At 43.1% G+C, this 18,138-nt stretch overlaps 1 protein-coding gene across 7 annotated transcripts in view; it reads left to right on the forward strand.

Moving 5' to 3' along the window:
- The first annotated feature begins 4,848 nt into the window (after positions 1-4,848).
- The window catches only part of klhdc8a (kelch domain containing 8A), a 79,147-nt gene continuing 65,857 nt past the window's right edge, over positions 4,849-18,138 (forward strand). For 4 of the 7 annotated variants that reach the window (XR_009796943.1, XM_061833555.1, XM_061833554.1 and 1 more), the window contains exon 1: positions 4,916-4,988. The gene's annotated coding sequence lies outside the window, so the exon portion shown is untranslated. Of the gene's footprint in view, positions 4,989-18,138 lie in introns of all 7 variants that reach the window. The other 3 variants (XM_061833550.1, XM_061833549.1, XM_061833556.1) reach the window with 3 other exon arrangements.

Genomic DNA, 18,138 nt, shown 5'->3' on the forward strand with positions numbered 1-18,138 from the left:
AACATCCGGAATTCTCAACGACGGCTAGACCACTCAACTCAGGGCACACTCCGCTAGCTCCCTCGACATTAGTCTCACTAGCACCAACCTTTTAGCAAGCTATTCATGGTCAGTCAAGACTTTGCTTGCGTCCGATCATCTCCCTATAACGATCGCGCTCGAAAGATCAGAGGAATTCGCAACTACCTCAACTTTAAAAAGCGAAATGGGACGATTTTACGACTTTCATCGAAGCCAACCTGGAGGATGCCCCTACCAACGTTTTTTCCGGTGAAAAACATTTCCGTACCATGGTGAATCGAGTGGCAAAACGATACGTTCCTTCCAGTCGGATACCAAAGGTCCGCCTAAACTATCCTGCCTCGGTGGGCTTTCTCGCTGATGAACGTGACACCATCCGGCAAGCGGACCCATCCGATGCTTGACTTCCCAACATCCAACGCCAGATTAACCATCTGGTGTCTGAGCACCGGCAAAATCGATGGATTGAACATATCGAAAAATCCAGCCTCCAGGGGCCAAAAACGTTCTGGCCTACCATCAAAGCCTTGAGCAATCCAACCAAACAGCCAGACAACGTTGCCATCGAATTTAACAGGGTCCAATCGAAAAACAACCCAGACGCATGTCAAGGTTTCAGGAGCAGCCATCAAAGCGTCCAAAAGCTCCAAGGAGCTGGGGCCCAGTGGCCGGTGATGATGAAACACCTTGGACCGAAGGCTATCCAATACCTCACTGACATCTACAACCTTTCATTGGCCATCCTGGACATTCCAACCATATGAAAACGCTGTTGTGTCATCCCGCTTCCCAAACCAGGGAAATCAGTCAGTTGTCTCCGCTGGCCAAGACGCTCGAGTTTGTAATCCTCCCCGCCCTGAGCGAGTCGCTGACAACTGCCAGTCACCAGTATGGCTTCAAGAAGCTGTTCACCACCTGGAACGCCTAACAGTTGATGAAAGTCAACATGGAAATCGTAAGCAATCGGATTCCTACCATACGTAATCTAAAAATTCTTGGTGTCACCTTCGATACCTTGCTGACGTTCCATGAACACATGAAAATCATGCACTCCAAACTCAATAAGCCTAGCCGACACCACGTGGGGCCAGACTAAGGAGACCATCCTGATGACGCATAAGGCCATTGGAAGATAGATCCTGAACTACGCACCCGTGTGGACTCCCAGCCTGAACCCAACTCACGGGGACTCCCTCCAATCGGGTCAAAACACTGCCCTTCGAACCGCCACGAGTTGGCACAAAATGGCTTCCATCGATCTCCTACACGCCGAGTCGAAACTCAAAACCCAGCCGAAATCCTTCCGGTACATGAGCACAATGTAATGCTCAAGAAACAATACACGCTTCAGTGCTACCTCCCCAGACATCCTAATCACGAGATGACAAGGCAAGAAGCGTCCCCCAGGGTGTTGCGCAAAACCGATATCGAGCCATCAATCGAGCAGTACATTCATCGGCCAGCCGTCGATGCAGAGTACTACAGGCGCAGCCAGCGCTTTACACCTGCTCCACCATGCCAGCTGTAGCATAAATACTCATACTTCAAATCTAACTACTTAGTAACAAGCTCAATATCTTAATTTTACCTTTGTAGGTAGAATAGATCAGTTTGAGATCTGTGATATCCTAAGAGTGACTTTATATACATGAACAGTGTTTACTTTAATGTATTTTAAACTTAACATTGATCCAAAGCAAAAAGGTATTATTTTTTTTAAATGGTATTGAATACAAAGGTATACTGTGCGGTGGTGGGGGGGGGGGGGGCAATAATTTATGATATGGTGAAAGCAGCAGATTGACCAAACAATAGTTTCCTCTTTTCAGTTCAGACTGTAAGACTGTAGAATGTTGTAAATTAAAAAAAAAGGTACGAAACCCAACAATCAGTCAGAACACAGTGGATGTATGCCATACAGTTAACAATCCTGCTTTTAATTGAATGATGCAGGGTGATTTCAAATGTTGAACTAAAATTCTTAGGACTTCATATGACTACTTAAAGAGTTGTTTTTATTTTTGGAGGTCCCCTCAGCTTTCTAGGGATGACCACAACACCCACCTGGGCAGTGGAGGGAGGTATTCCAAATCAACACAACAGTGAATTCTTGATAAAACCAAGCTCATTTTTGATGTGAGTTCTTTGCTACACACATCGTCAGGGCTAGGTTACACATTTGCTGTCTATGTCCTAGTTCAGGGGTCGGTAACCCCCGGCTCCGGACCCGCATGCGGCTCTTTCATCCTTACATTGCGGCTCTATATGGTTTAGGAAAATAAATCGGTGTCTGCTTAAGTGTATGTTGTCTCAAAAATCCATATCGTGTCCTCTTATTAAGCCAAAGTTTTTAACTTCTTCCGTCAACCTTGTGCAATTTCGGTGATCACGATTCGCCTTCTTCAGAGTTGTTTGAAAACACCTGACTTATTGTGGTTTCTATGGCGGCATCATCTGCTGCGGGCTTTGGTATTTCTCAGTGCAGATGGCTCCAACAGGTGGTCTTTCCTGACCTATATCATCAGTGCCTTGTCATGTCTCTACACTATTAAATAATGTGATATGTGTATGTGTACGTGTGAGTATGTTATGTGTGGGAGAGGTTCTTGTGTATTTCTTGCTGTTTTAATTGTATACATTTATCTCCGTAAAGCATGTTGTGTTTGGAGGATTTAGCATCACATTGTCAAAATAGGGTATATATTACATGACCTATTGGATAGACTGTTCATGCAAAGCACTGGATATTTGCTTTGGATATTTCCTTTCTAAGTAGAGGCTGGGGTTACGTTATGCATCCATTAGATGGAGCTGCACTAAAGGCTCAATATTGATCTATATATAAGGGGCACCGGATTACAAGGCGCACTGTTGGCTTTTCAGAAGATTACAGGCTTTTAGGTGCGCCTTATATACAGTAATTTAAATTGATCTGAAGGTGCCCTTTGCGTTCTCCATTCTGAAAATGCCAAAACAAGTTAAAACCCACCAAGGACAAGATTATTTGTTACTGTCATCCCAATGCATTACTTACAAAGCAGTTCAGGACCGACATGCAAAAGTCCAGATCACTGTGTAATTCAAATCCAAACAGTGCTACTGTGCCCCACAAATCCTTGGTCTGAAAATGAACAATCACTTGCTGTCACCACTGCTCTCTGCCCACTGGGGACCTAGCCTGATTATAGCACCATTATTCTCCCTCCTATGCTGCTGAACATAAATACACACAAAAATGCACACAATGTTCACCTAATGTACCTCACTAATCATCGAATACATCCATCTATCCATCCATCCATCCAGTTTCTGAACTCCTCATAACGGTTGTGGGAGTGCTGCACCCTATCCCGGCTGTCAACGGGCAGGAGGCGGAGTTACCAGCCAATTGCAGGGCACACAGAGACAAAGAGCCGGACTCACAATCCCACATAGGGGATATTTAGAGTGTCCAACCATTTTCTTTGCCGCTTATCCTCACAAGGGTCGTGGGGAGTGCTGGAGCCTATCCCAGCTGTCAACGGGCAGGGTACACCCTGAACTGGTTGCCAGGCAATCGCAGGGCACATGGAGACAGACAACAGCCGCACTCACAATCACACCTAGGGGCAATTTACAGTGTCCAATTAATGTTCCATGTTTTTGGGATGTAGGAGGAAACCGGAGTACCCGGAGAAAACCCACGCAAGTTCGGGGAGAAGATGCAAACTTCACACAGGCAGGGCCGGGATTGAACCTGGGTCCTCAGAACTCTGAGGCCAACGCTTTACCAGCTGAGCCACCGTGCCGCCTAACTAAACATATTATTTATTTTTTTTACTTATTTATTTATTTTTTTTTGTTTTTTACCACTTGCACCTTCCATTTTGTACTTTTTGTAACTTTTAAAACTGTGGTGTTGTGTGTCAAATTGTATCAGGCTTGTCCATCATCTAAACCACAGATTATCATTAGGGGTATATGAAAGAATAGCACCCAAGTACAGTATAGGTGAAGTTGTATTCAACAAGTTCAATATTAGCATTTGGACATTTTGAGAAGTTTGATTTAAAATATTTAATTTGTACAATTTGTACTTCAAATTTATTGTGCAATACCTATTAAATGAAGCACTCGGGACATTTTAAAACTTATTTTACTGTATTTAAGTGACTTTTTTACTAAGCGGGAAGTCTCACTATTTTTACCAATAATCTTTTTTAAAGTCATAAATGGTGGAGCCTGTTTCTGATATAGATTTTTTTTAATGGTTACGTGGGCTCTGTGTAGATGTTTTTCCTACAGATCATTCAATGAAAATACGAATTCAATATGTGCAGATGCAGACAGCACCGTTTTTTAAAAATGTATTAACAGTAGCACAAAAATATTTCGGATAATTATTGAATCCTCTTTGAAAGTTTCATCACATTTCATAACAAATATTTCTCTCACTTGGAAACGATAGTGTAATAAAAACACAATAGAGACAACAACCACTTACCCTGTTGAGCAAATTGTTTATGATTTGTCATAAAAGATATCAGCCGTGATTAAAACAAGAGAGTACAGATAACAGATTGCATTTGGATACTGAGCAGTTGTACATGTCAGGAGTTACCTATAAATGAAATGATTACGTAATGACATTGAAACGACCATCACTCAATAAACAGAAAGAGATCGCTTGTTCTTGTCATAAAATGGATGAATTTCAGTTTGCGCCGTCAAAGCCCAAGATAAATACTTCATCTCTGACCCACCAAACAGCGAATATTTCAGGCGGACCTTCGACTTCATATAAAGCACTTGTCCGCTGAGTTCTCCCAACTGCGCCTTCAACTGCGAGCCTCGCCGCCTTCCATCTTCCTCCGCCACGAAGCCGCTTTGTCTCCATCCGCATCTGTGACCATCGAAACGCAGGCAAGACGAGAGGCAGGGAAGGCTGAGCAGAAAAAGCCAAGCGAGGGGCGACAGAAACGGCCAGGGTGAGTTCACGCGGGTATGGTTCTGTTATGGCCCACGGTTTGCTGTGGGCTTTTACAGTAAGTTAATATGTGAGCGGCATCGACAGCTACCTAGTGAATACCTGACGTTCAAATCGTTAATGCAATGGTGGAGTCTTATTTCTTCTTCTTTTTTTTTTTTGCGTCACCGAGAAAAAACAAATACGCTATCTTCAATGAGGAAGTACTCACCATAATAGGCAGGTAGATCCGAGGGTAGTTCCTTATACTGTAACTGTACGGAGCCTTGATGATTAGTTATTTCGGTTATTGTAACTGTTTTAAAGCGACACACGACCACAGTGTTGAACACAGCAGGAACGAAATGGAAGCAGGAGGCATGACGGTTGTAAAGTAGAGTGCAATCTTATTCTTTTACTCTGATTTACATCAAACTGATTTGGTGTACCTTTCAGCTTGATTCAGCATTTCTGAAGGATGTAATCATTGAGCAGTGGTTTTATTAGCTCACATTAAAAGAGTTAGAAAGTTGGGACTTTTCACTTCAAGTGTCAAATTGAATCTCATCGGTTCTAGTTTGAATGTTAATTGTATTCTTATACCACTCTCTCTTTCTACTGGGATGGACGATTGAATACTGCTGTCATGAAAGCCATGACTGTCAATTTAAAAAAAAAAAAAAAAAAAACCCACCCAGGTCTGATGAGAAATGTCACTCAGTCAAGAGTCACCATCCTAATCTGTAAGCAGTCCATCATAAAACAGATTCTGTACTCATTCAATGGGAGAAAGTCTTCTTATTCTTTTCTATTTTAACCACCCACCCATCAGTTTCTGAAGTGGCCATCCTAGCTGTCAACGGGGAATAGACAGGGTACACGCTGTACTGCAGTGCAAAGACATATATATTTTTTTAATTAAAAGAAAGTAAATGGGATGTCCTCTGGCTGGAGAGCACTAGTTTATTAACATTCTGGTGATCAGTGGAGACCTCTTAAATGCATGTCATAGTAAAACATTTTGTCATTGGCTGTTGGTTGTACATGGAAGAGAATACAGGTCTTTACGTAATACAATCAAAACTGTTTCTGCAATACACATACAATATTTATTAAGTTGGCATATTTAATTACCCGATGATAATTAAAGTATTTCTTTGTCATAGCATGGCTCATTTTTTCCCATTAACCTCATATCCTCCATTCATTATCTTAATCGAGTTTCCTCAAAACACAAAACATTTTTGTTTCCTGTTCTTCTATTGTCCTGCTTTTCCGCTCACTCCTGCAGCCTTAAGTGCCATTCTTCACTGATCCATTCTCCAGTTTAGCCTTCACAGCCCTGCCACAATGGATCAAGTCACTCCAATTTGAGTCCCACACAGTATTTGCTCAAAGATTGAACCCAGATGTTGTGAATAGTTTTAGAGCCAGTGAGAGCTAAGCCTGATGAAAATATTACATTTGATTGAACTGTACATCCCCATAAGTAACCAAGTATGTTTTTTTTAGATGAAATGTCGGAATGACAATAAGCCTCTGCATGCATCAAGCATTTTTGAAGATTTGATTGCCTTTCACTTTTTCTTGTATTAATCAATCAAGGACAACATCTCAATCAATTATGTCATTATGTACTTCAAATTTTTTGAATCCATTATCCATCCATTTTCTGAGCCCCCTATCCTCACAAGGATTTTAGGAGTGCTGGAGCCTATCCTAGCTATCATCGGGCAGGAGGTAGGATACACCCTGAACTGATTACGCAGGACACATGGAGACGGACAACAGTCGCACTCACAATCACACCTAGGGGCCATTTAGAGTGTCCAATTAATCAATGTTTTTGGGATTTGGGAGGAAACCGGAGTGCCTGGGAAAAAAACACGCTGGCATGGAGAGAACATGCAAATTCCACACAGGCAGAGCCAGGATTTAAACCCCGTTCCTCAGAACTGTGAGGCCAACACTAACTAGTTGTTTCACCGTGCCGCCGTTATCATATTCATCTAATAAAATAATTTTTTTTAACATCATCCAAATTGATATTTTTTTGAAAATCCTTTAACAATTTTCTTCACGATTGATAAAATATCATTTAAACAAGCTGATATACAATAACATTGTCTTACTTGTTATAATTTTCTATGAAGCTGAATTCAAAGTGGTTCATGAAGAACATCTTTTTCTTTCCGCTTGTCCTGTCAGGGGTGGCCACAGCGCGTCATCTTTTTCCATCCAAGCCTATCTCGTGCATCTTCCTCTCTAACATCCATTGTCCTCATGTCCTACCTCACAACATCCATCAGCCTTTTCTTTGGTCGTCCTCTCACTCTTTTGCCTGGCAGCTCCATCCTCAGCATCATGGCTGGCCACACCACTGTTTTGTAAACTTTGCCCTTTATCTTAGCGCGGACGCTTCTGTCACATATAACACTAGACACCTTCCGCCTTCCGTCAACTGTTCCACCCCACTTGGACTCGTCTCTTCACTTCCTTACCTCACTCACCATTGCTTTGTATTGTTGACCCTAAGTATATAAAGTCACCCACCCTCGCTATCTCTTCTCTCTGGAGCTTCACTCTTCCTCCTCTGCCCCTCTCATCGATGCACATTTGCACATATATTCTGTTTTACGTTGCCTAATCTTCATTCCTCTCCTTTCCAGTCCGTACCTCCATCTTTCTAATTGTTCCTCCACCTGCTCCCTGCTTTCAGTGCAGATCACAATATCATCTGCGAACATCATGTTCCAAGGGCATTTCAGTCTAACCTCATCTGTCAGTCTATCCATTACTTCCGCAAACAAGAAGGGGCTCAGCACGGATCCCTGATGCCGTCCCACCTCCACCTTAAATTCTTCTGACACACCTATGGCACATCTCACCGCTGTTCTGTTGCCCTCATACATGTCCTGTACTATTCTGACATATTTTTCTGCCACAGCAGACCTGCGCATGCAGTACCACAGTTCCTCTCTTGGTACTCTATCATAGGCTTTCTCGAAGTCTACAAAGACACAATGTAGCTCTTTCTGACCTTCTCTGTACTTTTCCATGATCATCCTCAAGGCAAATAATACATCAGTGGTACTCTTTGTAGGCATGAAACCATATAGTTGCTCGCAGATACTTACTTCTGTCCTGTGTCTAGCCTCCACAACTCTTTCCCATAACTTCGTTGTGTGGCTCATCATCTTTATTCCTCTACAGCTTCCACAAGTCTGAACATCTCCTCTGTTCTTAAAAATGGGGACTAGCACACTTTTCCTCCATTCTTCTGGCATCTTCTTTCCCGGTAGTATTCTATTGAATAAGTTGGTCAAAAACTCCACAGCCACCTCTCCAAATCGCTTCCATACCTCCACTGGTACGTCATCAGGACCAACTATATTTCCATTTTTCATTCGGTTCATTGCCTTTCTAACTTCCCCCTTACAAATCATAGCCACTTTCCGGTCATTCATGCTTGCCTCTTCTACTCTACCTTCTCTCCCATTTTCATTAACTTCTCAAAGTACTCTTTCCATCTACTTAGCACACTACTGGCACCAGTCAACATATTTCCATCGTTATCCTTAATCACCTTTATTTGCTGCACATCCTTCCCATCTCTGTCCCTCTGTCTGGCCAACATGTAGAGATCCTTTTCTCCTTCTTTCGTATCCAACCTGGTGTATATGTTGTCATATGCCTCTTGTTTAGCCTTCGCCACCTTTACCTTTGCCCTACGATGCATCTCAATGTATTCCTTTTGCCTCTCCTCAGTCCTCTCCATGTCTCACTTTTTCTTTGCTTATCTCTTTCCTTGGATGACTTCCTGTATTTTGGGGTTCCAGCACCAAGTCTCCTTCTCCCCTTTCCAACAGATGACATCCCAAGCACTCTCCTGCCTGCCTCTCTGAATACCCTGTAGTAGTATTCCAGTCTTCCGGGAGGTCTTCCTCCCCATCTCGACCCTGTCTCATCTCTTTCAGAAAGGCCACACAACATTCTTCCTTTCTCAACTTCCACCACCTGATTCTCTGCTCTACCTTTGTCTTCTTAATCTTCGTGCCCACTACCAGAGTCATCCTACAAACCACCATCCTATGCTGTCGAGCTACACTCTCCCCTACCACTACCTTACAGTCAGTAGCCTCCATCAGATTACATTGTCTTCACAAAATATAACCCACCTGCGTGCTTCTACCCCCGCTCTTGTAGGTCACTCTATGTTCCTGTTCACCACCATCTGACCCTCAGAGTTCCTTTGCTGAATGCCGTAATTACCCATCACTTCTTGATTGCCCCTGTTTCCTTTGCATTTGCACCAATCACAACTCTCACTCTGGTTGGGATGCTCATAACTACTTCGTCTAGTTCCTTACAGAATTTCTCTTTCAACTCAAGGTCACATCCTACCTGTGGGGCATACCTGCTAATCACATGATACATAATAACCTTAATTTCAAATTTCATCCTCATCACTCGATCTGATACTCTTTTCACCTCCAAGATATTCTTAGCCAGCTCTTCCTTTAAAACAACCCCTACTCCATCTCTCTTCCCATCTACTCCATGATGAAATAATTTGAACCCTGCCCCTAAACCTAGCCTTACTCCCTTTCTAATTGCTCTCTTGGATGCACAATATATCAACCTTTCTGCTACTCATCATGTCAACTAACTCCTGAGCTTTTCCTGACATAGTCCCAACATTCAAAGTCCCCACACAGCTGTAGGGTCTGTGCATTCCTCTTCTTCTTCTTCTGTCGACTGAGCCGGTTTCCTCCTCTTTTTGTATTCGACCTACATTATCTGAATTTCTGCCTACGCCTTGCAGATAAACAGTGCAGGCGGCGGGTGTAGGTAGGCCGGGCCACGACCTGCCTGCTATGGAATTCGTTTAATGAACGCTCACATATGCTTGGCACCAGATGCCCTTCCTGATCAACCCTGTGCATTTATCCGTGCTTGGGACCAGCCGACAGGTTGCACAAGATTGTGCTCCCCAACGGGCTGTCAAAAAGTTAAAAAAAAAGAGTAAGAATAAAAAGATGAACATGTAGAATATCTGTAGTTGATCATATTTTTAAAATACCAATAACTGAAGAATTGAAAACCACTTTTGTGCCAGCAATCAGCCAACTAATTTAGTCCCAGTTCACTCATTATTTAACCAAGAACATATTGTAGACTGGTAGATTCAGTTTGCTAATTTCTCTCATAAATTCCAGCACAGACATAAAAAAGTGTGCTGGATAGTCTTTTACAATTTCGTTCTCCTGTAAATACAGTGGAACCTCGGAGGTCGAACGTCTCGGTGGTTGTACAAATCGTTTTTTGACAATGAAATCTATATTAAAAATGCCTCGGTTTTCGATCAATTCTCAGTGTCCGAACACCCAGGCAAAGCTAAACCCATGATGACTGTATAGCTGACATGAGCTGAGCAACGCCAAACACACACATGGGGGTGCCAAGATGAGCTGCTGCCCACTTCGAGTCAAGCAGTCACTCAAACACAAGCCAATACGTATTCATAGCACAGAAGTGCATGCTCATGGTGTGAGCATGGACATTTGTAAATGCTTCTCAAGAATGTTTTTTGTGATTTTTCCAGTATGTTCTTTGCCGTGGGCTCAAAGATAGACAGCGGTGCTACCAGCAGCAAAGGAAAAGGAAAGTTGAGAGAACCACAGTGGGTCTAAGTACGCTAAATATGAATATGGGGTGCGTGTTTGTTACAGCTCTTGCTAGCATCGCATGGCTAAGTCGACTATTTCAACTATCCTAAAAATTAAAAATGTAATAAAAGGCTGCTAGTGTTGCCAAATGAGTCACGAAAATTACAAAGCAAAGGCCACAGATAATGGAAGAAATGGCAAAACTACGTGAAAATGACAGTCAAATCCTGGTGGGTAACTTCCCTCTCAAGTCCCTCTCGACCCATTGCACTGCAATCAAATGGGGAAATCATTCACATCTAAGCTCCTTAAAGTTTATGCATTTTTTATCGTTTAAATGCAGGGTGTACATGTTTTTACATATATAGGAATTAAAATGGGACTTTCCTATTTGGAGACTGAGAATGGATTAAACTCATTTACATTATTACCTATGGAAAAAATATGCCAGAGGTTGAACAACTCAGACTTTGAACACTTCACAAGAATGAATTATGTTCAAACTCCAGCATCCCCAGACCATCACACTGCCAACACCATGCTTCACTGTTGGCATAATGTTATTTTTATCAATTGCTGTACCTTTTTTACGCCAGATAAAATGGGCCACACACCTTCTAAATGTTAAATTTTTGACTTGTCGGTCCACAGAATGTTTCTCCGAAAAGTCTTGAGGATCCTCAAGATGTTTTTTGGGCAAATTTGAGATGGGCCTATGTATTCCTCGCTGACAACTGTCACGTCCCATCGGAAACGAGAGTAGGACCCAAATGTAGGAACTCGGAAGACGCAAGGTAGTTCAAGAAGAGACACGTTTATTATATGCAGAGGTAGGGGATCGAGCAGGCAGTCCAGTGCAGCAGCGGTAGTTGGGACGTCGGGCGAAGAGAGCAGATGAGCGGACAGGCAGGAGTCGGTACACAGGGGAACAATCAACGCAGGTCAGAAGTATCAAAGGAGTCGGGCTTACAAGGTTGGTCGGAGAACATGCGAAGGTCGGTACACACAGGTTCGATCAGGGATACCGGAGCACACAAACGGGACATGAAGATCATGCGAACTGGTGCCGGCCAGTTGTCATCGTGGTCATATAAATCCACAGCATAATCAGGCTGCATGAGGCGCAGGTGTGCACCTTCCAATCAGCGCACCTGCGCTGACACCCGCACAGCTCCTGCTGAAGCGGCAGGATCATGACAGCACCCCCCCCCTCAAAGGCACGGCCCCCAGACGTGCCTAAACGAAAAAACAGACAATAATTAACACAGGCAGGGGTGGGGGGAAGGGGTGTCCGGAGGAGGGCACGCCCCTCCCCCCGAACCCCAGTCTGGTAGCCATCCAGGCCACCAAACACAAGGCGTCCGGGGGGACAGGTCAGGAGGACGACCCGGACGCCAAGCACCAGGGTCCCCACGGGGCGATTCGGGCGGACGACCTCTGTGAGGAACCAAACGAAGAAGCAGGCACCAGAACGAGGCCAGCCACTGCTCCGGACGAGAACCTCCCACGCCATAGTTGCCAGACAACCAGGGATTGGTTGCCACCGAGGCTTGGTCAGTAGGCAGCTGTGGATTGGTCACCAATGAGGCCAAGTCATGAAACAGCTGGGAGCCATCTGGAGTGAATAGGATGATGGGGAGAAGGACCAGAGCCATGACCGCCACCATCCCGAAGTCTCCCCAGCTCCAGGGTGGCTCCACAGAACTCCCCAGCTCATTCTGGACAGCAACGTGAGAAGGCGGCGACACTATCGCCCCCTCCTGGACAGCAACGTGAGAAGGCTGCAACACCATCGCCCCCTCCTGGACAGCAACGTCTAAATGTCGGTCCCTACTTTTATTAATCAGTTATTGTTGCTTTATCACTTATTCCATGCGCAAGACTACGACTTCATCTTCTACAGGCGCTGTTGGCCTCATCCAATTTTAGCCCTAGTGACATTTAAGTCTTGTTCACCAATTAAAATTGCTGTTCCATTTGGATACGCCCGTAACTTTCCTGCTGATGGAACTGGTGGCAAGCCAAGGTCTGGTGGTCGAACGCATGCGGGACCAGAACAGGATTCCAATAGTGGCTCGCTGATGCTCTTCTGATCGATCATGGCTAGGAAAAGCATCAGAGCTGCATGGCTGGCTTCTTTGATTGGCTTGCGTCAGGTGTCTGCGCATGTTGTGGCGCCCAAGGACAAAAATAAATAAAAAAGAGGGATTCTGGAGCCTGGCTGGATACCAGGAGGTAATCAAGAGCTGAATACCAAAAAGAGCAAAAGCCTCAATAGCGGAAGAGTAACAAGTGAGACAGAGTTTAAATACCCACAGGGTGTGTCCAAAGTAGGATGGAGAAACTGGGGTGAGACCACACGCATCAGATGTGATCCAAAGTATAATTTGAACTCAGCAATGGCTTATACAGTAAATCATAAACTAAGACATTCCCACCTTTGTGTTCTCACTCATACAATCATCGTTTAAACTTTGGTTGCGGTAGATTGGTAGCTTATTGATCAAATCACATTTCAGGCTGCTGTAAGTCCAATCAAGCAAAACAATTCTTAAAATGTCACGGTTGCACAGGAAAGGTTGAAAAACTTAAAGTTGACACACTAACACAGACATCAAGGCATATATTTGGAATATTTCTGCATAGTTCATGAACTATTAAAACATATTTTATCTTCAATTAACAAACATCATCAGTGGGTCACCTCATTTTGCGGGTAGCATGTCCGCTACATACTATTTACTCAGGACTTGAGTAATAATTTCACTGCATACTTTAAACTCTTGCTCATGTAATTTTTTTTCGGGTTTACTACATGTATTTACATTTACTTGAGTCACATTATTGTCAAGTAATGTACTTTTTCTTGAGGACATTGTTTGACTACTCAACCCACCTCTGGAGTGGACATCCTCTTTTGCTACTCTTATATCACATAAGCCTTTGTGGTACAGTGAAGAAAATAAGTATTTGAACACCCTGTTATATTAAGTTCTCCCACTTAGAAATCATGGAGGGGTCTGAAATTTTCATCGTAGGTGCATGTCCTCTGTGCGAGAGATAATCTAAAAACAAAAATCCAGAAATCATAATGTATGATTTTTTCATGATTTATTTGTGTGATACAGTTGCAAATAAGTATTTGAACACCTGAGAAAACCAATGTTAATATTTGGTACATCAGCCTTTATTTGCAATTACAGAGGTCAAACATTTCCTGTAGTTGTTCACCAGGTTGCACACACTGCAGGATGGATTTTGGCCCAATCCTCCATACAGATTTGTATTGGGTTTCGGTCTGGAGACTGGCTAGGCCACGCCAGAACCTCGATATGCTTTTTACGGAGCCACTCATTGGTTTTCCTGGCTGTGTGCTTTGGGTCATTGTCATGTTGAAAGACCCAGCTACGACCCATCTTCAATGCTGTGACTCTGGGAAAGAGGTTGTTCCCCAAAATCTCACAATACATGGCCGCAGTCATCCTCTGCTTAATACAGTGTAGTTGTCCTGTCCAATGTGCAGATAAACACCCCCAAAGCATGATGCTCTGTATCATCCAAATGGTCATTGGCAAATTTAAGACGGGCCTTGACATGTGCTGGTTTAAGCAGAGGAACCTTCCGTGCCATGCATGATTTCAAACCATGACATCTTAGTGTTTTACCAACAGTCACTTTGGAAACGGTGGTCCCAGCTCTTTTCAGGTCATTGACCAAGTCCAGTTATGTAGTCCTGGGCTGATTCCTTTCTAAGGATCATTGAGACCCCACGAGATGATATCTTGCATGGGGCTCCACTCCGATGGAGATTAACCGTCATGTTTAGCTTCTTCCATTTTCTATTGATTGCTCCAACAGTGGACCTTTTTTTGCCAAAATGCTTGGCAATTTCTCCGTAGCCCCTTCCAGCTGTGTGGAGTTGTACAATTTTGTCTCTGGTGTCTTTGGTCTTGGCCATGTTACAAGTTTGAGTCTTACTGATTCTATAGGGTGTCTTTATGCATCTAACGACCTCACACAGGTGGATCTGATTCAGGATAATACATGGAGTGGAGGTGGACATTTAAAGGCGGACTAACAAGTCTTTGAAGGTCAGAATTCTATCTGATAGACAGGTTTATTTGCAGCTGTATCACACAAATAAATCGTTAAAAAAATCATAAACTGTGATTCCCGGATTTTTCTTTTTAGATTATCTCTCTCACAGTGGACATGCACCTCCAATAAAAATTTCAGAACCTTCCATGATTTCTAAGTGGGATAACTTGCAATATAGCAGGGTATTCAAATACTTATTTTCTTCACTGCATTTATTGGGCTCGTCATTTGTATTTTCATGTTGAGCCGCTCCAGGTTGAGACCCTGTAAAATAGTCACAATACTTTTACTACGTTATAATGATCTAAAAGTTGCATGGTTACACAATTGGTTTGAGCATTGGCCTCACAGTTCTGAGGTCCGGGGTTCAAATCCCCACACACCTCCTGTGTGGAGTTGTTTCAGTGTAGCTTTTGGATTGATTGTCCTTGACTCTGCAGAAACATCTGAACTTGGAGGGTTTTTTTTCCAATCAGTGGCAGTAGGAGCAGGCTTCCAACTGTCAAGAACATTTTTTCTTTTTTTTTTTTTTGAGAAATTTGCCATGGGGAAAGCATTTTACCATGGATTGAACCAGCGTGATATAAATAAAGCTTCTCAAACTAGTGCTGAACTTAACTTAGGGACAATATTTAAACAACTTCTCCAATGAAAACTGGCCGGGAATGATAAATGTACAAAGACTCCAAAATCCAAATTGTCAAATTCTGATGCCTTCCCGTCTGTACAAAAAAAGCTCGGAGAAAGAAGGTGTTTTTGAGCAGGAGATAAATTCATTTTGATTACAGCTATCCTGCAGCAATCATGCAGGATTTGCATAATTACACAGAAGTGAGTAAAGCAGAGAAAGATCTACTTAATCTCTTTAAGATCTACACCATATCAAGCCAAACTCTTTATTTTATTCGGATGGGACTTGGCTATTGAAGGTTCTGCAGGAGCCATGTTGAGACATGAAGGACCAAGGACTGTACATCAGCATGATCCACATTGGAGTAGAACCTGGCTGAGCAGCTGTCCCGCACAGCCTGGGAAACGGTAGGAGGTGTGAGTCACTTGGGCTCAGAAAAGGAGAGAGAGAAACATTAGGGAAAGACAGCACTAAGCCCCATACGGAGAGCACGTCCCCCACTGCCAGAGGTTCTATCTTGTTCAGTGGAAGGTCACTTAGTGAAGAAACCATCCTTGGATTTTATGAGAATTGGGTCAGCATCAACAATGAACCAACAAGCACTGATAGAAACTACAGAACCAAATACAAGCGACAACAAGGAACACTTGGACACGACGAGTGATTAAGAGAGCTGATAGGTTGACGCAAGGTATAGGTATATTCAGAACTGTTTTGTTTCTTTGAGTTTGCAGCACAGATGCAAGACCACAGTAAAGAGAAGGACTTTTGTTGTTGGTGGTGCTGTTTTTTGCTTTAGTGTTCCGTGTCCTTCAACAGTAGAAATGTCTTTGTAAGTTTTGATAATGGTTTGAAAGTGGCGAAACCAATAGCAAGTGGAACATCAAGGTCCCTGATGCACGGTGTCAGAAGTATTATTAGTGACCAGAGTTGGGAAGTTGTGGTGTTAAAATAATGATGTCGCTAGTTTAACTACTATATATTCTTGGTGGCATGGTAAAACTGTAATGTTGCTGTTGTCAACAAAATGATTTTCAGGAGTGAAGCCACATTCATTATCACAAAATGAAATAGTGTCCGGAGGAGCACAATTTTCCCTAAATATGAAATACATCTCTTCCTTTTAATGTCACATGTCCTTTTGCTGATTAGGTGAAAAAAAAAAAAAAACAACTTGTGGTTTCGATTTCCACCCCTAATATTTTTACACCATGTAATAAATCTGTCAGGGGCATGGGTTTCTTGAACTTGAAGGTCTCGACGGTTGACACAAGACAGTTAGACAGCGTCAGGAGCAGCTGTGGTGAATGATGTCTCCTGAAGTCCACTATCATCTCCACAGTCTTTAGAGTGTGCAACGCCAGGTTTTGTTGACCACACCAAAGCTCCAGTCTCGCCACTTCCTGTCAGTACGCAGACTCGTCACTGTCTTTGTTGAGGCCGACAAGAAAATAGATTGCACTGGTGCAAAGGATGAGAGCTTTGTGGGTTCTAAAGGAGAGGTAGGTGTGTATAGTGCAGGGGTACCCAGACTTTTTTACCCCAAGATCTACTTCTCAAGCATTCAGCCTCTCACGATCGACGAAGGGGGTGATTTTTTTTTTTTTTTTTAGAATGACCAATGATGAAATAGAATGAACAAGTCACAAAGATCTACCCACTGCAAAAATGCAAAACCTATTTATTTTAAAGTATATCGAGGATGTTTGTGTGCCTTGCTTAACCGCATGAGCCAATATTACACAACATAATTAACTTTAAACATTTTTTGTAACTATCTGAGCTCACGTTGATGATCACTAAACACCATATAAATGCAAATACACACCTGGGCTGTGTCACTCACGTCAGTGGATTCGTTCAACTGCAGTGAGAATTACTCATATCTCCGATGTCCTTCCACAGATCAGCCATGGCTTGACAGCGCCATGTAACTGCACTCCTTTACAGCTGCAGGAATTTTATTGAAGATAATATTTCCGCCTTATTTTTAAAAGATCGGAACGAGTCAGATATGCCTCTTTTGTCATCTCTCTGTCTTAGAAGGACTTCTTGTTATTAACGATGATGTTACAAACCCGGAAAGCTGCTTCCGTGGCAGCTTTCGCTGTTGAAGTATACTGTGTGAAAAGTGACTGCTGTGCGGCCAATTAGGATTTTCGTCTGTTCACTTTTCTCATTCTCAGCTTGCTTTTCGGCGGAATGTTGGTATCGTATTTTCCATAAACATTTCACTACACTGGCAAATGAGGCAAACGTGCTTTGAAAATTACATCATTAAAAAGCTGGCCGCCTCCCATTCCATATGAAAATGATACAGTTTTGTCTTCTTTACTGCAGCATTCATACTTGTGTTTGATAAGATTTCTTAAGCGGGGCTTAAAATAGGGCGGAACTCACTGACAATGTGTTTTCCTGTACTGTCATTGTTTGCACATGTGCGGTGAGCTCAAGTTAAAAAAAATATATGGCTGATGTCTTTTTTTTTTCTCTCAGCACGCTGTCACGATCGACCGAAACTGCCTCACGATCGACTGATCGATCGACGCATTGAGCACTCCTGGTGTAGAGCTATTAAAAAATAATAGTTGGGGGGACGACGTAAATCCTTTCAAAACACAGCAAAAGAGCCGTGTCATAATAACTTAATAAAGTATTTAAGTTAGGGGTGCTAAACGTGTCGATGTGTGCGGGGCCGGCGTTAGCCTCGACGCCGGCGTTAGCCCTGATGCGGAGGTGGATCGGGCAGGGAAGTGGTTTGGTCGCATGCAGGA

This window comes from Syngnathoides biaculeatus, chromosome 10, assembly GCF_019802595.1.
Source record: "Syngnathoides biaculeatus isolate LvHL_M chromosome 10, ASM1980259v1, whole genome shotgun sequence".
In the NCBI taxonomy this organism is placed as follows: Eukaryota; Metazoa; Chordata; class Actinopteri; order Syngnathiformes; family Syngnathidae; genus Syngnathoides; species Syngnathoides biaculeatus.